General features: G+C 49.1%; 1 non-coding gene and 1 pseudogene across 1 annotated transcript; both read left to right on the forward strand.

Moving 5' to 3' along the window:
* The first annotated feature begins 1,112 nt into the window (after positions 1–1,112).
* LOC123063804 (uncharacterized) lies at positions 1,113–1,173 on the forward strand (annotated as a pseudogene).
* A 1,286-nt stretch (positions 1,174–2,459) lies between these two features.
* TRNAD-GUC (transfer RNA aspartic acid (anticodon GUC)) lies at positions 2,460–2,531 on the forward strand. Its single transcript has one exon. It is a non-coding gene; the product is annotated as a tRNA-Asp (tRNA).
* The last annotated feature ends 429 nt before the right edge of the window (positions 2,532–2,960 follow it).

The following is a 2,960-nucleotide window of genomic DNA, read 5'->3' on the forward strand; positions in this document are numbered from 1 at the left end:
AGAAGCTCCGTTCCCGCCCGTGATCTGCTCCGATCTGCGCCCTGCTCCAGCCCCTGGTGGCTTCGGTCGCCGTCTTGGGGGTCTGGACGGACGGATCTGGTGGTTGGGCGTGATTCCGGGGGAAACCCCTAGCCGGCGCGGCGGCCTCACCAAAGGCGACGTCTTCGGCGCCGTGGTCCTTCCTGGAGGCTTTGGTGTGGTTCTCCCCTCCCACCTTTCCCTCGAGCACAGGTGAAGACCTGCCCTCCCCTTGCATGGTCGATGGCGGCATCCGGTGTCGTGCTCCTTCTTGAAGGCGTCTTCCGGGGATTGCTCGTGTGGGGTGGAGCTGTTGGTGGCGTGGTGACGGTGTGAGGTAGCCTATTCTTCTCAGTGGCGGCTGCCGTGGTCTCGGTCCAATTCCTGACCACCGCTTTGGCTATGCCCCTTTTGGCCTTCTCCATGGATCTTCGCCTTCGTCCGATGACTTGCGGTTGTGAGCCGTTCCGCTTAGCACTAATGTACATGCCGTGGTGGAGCTGTACTTCATCTCACTCATTGATGGCGGCGAGGATCGGCGGCATGGCGCTGTGGAGGTTCGCCGCCCGATGCGCGGAGATGGACTCGCGCAGGAGGAGGTTGCTGTCTGGCGTCATGGTGACGCCGATGGCTGAGTGGCCAGACAAGGTAGAAGCCTCAATATGATCTGAAGACGGACCTGCGGAAGATGGTGGCGACGACACACGAGTGCGTCTGACCGGATTGTGCCCCAGACCCGGTATGTGGCTCGGCTGGGGATTCCGAATATGTTTCGGTTTCCGGCTTTTGATGTTAGGCTTAGGTGAGTGGTTTGGGTAGTGGCCCAGCTAGCACCCCTTCATCATTTTGGGTAGGAGTAGTGGCATGTGTTGCCAAGATGGTGGATTAAGACTTATTGTTGTAATACTTTGTAAGGTCCTCGAGAATAATCAATAAAATGGCCGTATGCATCTCCCGGATGCAGAGGCCGGGGGTCATCCCTCTTTTCTAAAAAATAAAAAAAAATGTCACGGTGCCTACAAAGGTGGCACGCATGGCCATCGTGCCGTCCAAACCAGCGCTCACACCAAAGTCTGCAATTTTTTATTCACCCTTGATTAGCATGGCCCATGCGCAAGGATGACACGCACAAATCGAGAAATGGTCCAATTTTTTTAACATTTTGCACGCTGGTCCTTTCCCTTCTCGCATATATGCCCTTGAAGCCTTATTTTCGCGCCCTCGTTCAATTTGGAGATTACAACCAGGTCCTTTCTGGGTTATTGCTTGTCTTTTGTGCGTAAACGGCACGGCACACTGCACATATACTTCTCCAAATAGTGCTATACCATGTTGTAATTTTCTTATAAGCAGGTCCCTGCTCTATTGTAATATCTGATTCGTTAGAATGAAATCCTGTTGGAGCTTCACTACATGCTCTTCCACTTCTATTTTATTTACTATTGAAGAAGTATATGTGCAGTGTGCCGTGCCGTTTTCTAATCTGTACTATTTATTTGTGAGTAGTTGTTTATTTATTCCTGGCCTTTTTATGTTGTTCCTCCACTTCTTGTAAGATAGAAGTATACATGCACTCTACCGTGTTGTTTCCTCTATACGATTTCTTTTTTACTAGTTATTTATTCATTTGTGATTTTAGCCGAGATGGCTGCGGTGTGAAGTCCATTGAAAGCTTATACTACATGGTTGAAGAGCATAAGTTTTCACATGTAGACAGCCGTCACCAGCTTCAACCCAGGAAACATAACTGGTTTGGCACAATGATCCCTGTACACAAATGGCGTCGCTCTGTTACGTGGAGACGACACTTCACACACATCGCTCACAGTGTGCCAGCATTTCCTCTGTCACATGATATGCGACACATCGACACAATGACACGTGACTCTGGACACCTCAGACGAACAACACGAATAACCAAGACGTAGGCAGGCGATGATGAAGAAGGCAGAGACAAGCAAGACATCACAAACGGATTAGAAAAATATACAGATGGGAATGCAAAGTAAATTATTCTAAAATTTTAAATTATGCTTTAACATGAGTGAGGTCAACTTTTTTTTCTTTGCGAATCACGTACTTTCTTAGTGAAATGCAATAGTTTGCTGACAGTCCGCTAGGAACAAAGGATCCAGATTAAGCCGGAGGCATCTTCTCCGAGTGACGCGCTTGCTTCGCATCACTCGCCCAACATGACCAAAAGAAATGTCAACGAAATTCCTGCTTAGATCACCCGCAAAAAAAAAATTTCCTACTTAGATCCTTGATCTCCTGAAGGATGCCTATTTATAATGATGTCTCATGATAAATGATGTCTAGTAGATAGAGGAACTCTTTGATGGCTCCACAAGCATACAATGTTTTATGTGGGTTCTACTGAAAGCAGACTTTCCTATGAGATATCGGTCAACAACAATGGGTTTGCAAAGTTCATCAACAAAGTCGTTGTAGTATAGTGGTAAGTATTCCCGCCTGTCACGCGGGTGACCCGGGTTCGATCCCCGGCAACGGCGATTTTTTAGCTAGTTCTGGGCATTGGTATTTTGCTTCAGCAAAGAAATAAGTTACTGAAGCTCATCCTCCTCTGTACTACACGCACGCACGCCACTCTGCATTTTTCCCAGAGCATATCCAACTTTGCTCAATCATGCAAACTTGGTTGGTTCGATTTTTTGTCGAAAGAGACCACATGCGCAATTGAATTGCCAGAAAAAACCCCCTCTGAGATGATTTGACAAAAAGGACCCCCTCATCCGTGGCGGCAGGTGCGCCAGGCTGAATTGCCAGAAAAAACCCCCTCTGAGATGATTTGACAAAAAGGACCCCCTCGTCCGTGGCGGCAGGTGCGCCAGGCGTCGCCTGGCGCACCTACCGCCATGGCGTCAGGCGGCAGACTGCATGGAACGGAAATCGGCTGGCGCGACGGAATGGGCTAGCATTGT

The sequence above is a fragment of the Triticum aestivum genome, chromosome 3A, assembly GCF_018294505.1.
Source record: "Triticum aestivum cultivar Chinese Spring chromosome 3A, IWGSC CS RefSeq v2.1, whole genome shotgun sequence".
NCBI classification, from domain to species: domain Eukaryota; kingdom Viridiplantae; phylum Streptophyta; class Magnoliopsida; order Poales; family Poaceae; genus Triticum; species Triticum aestivum.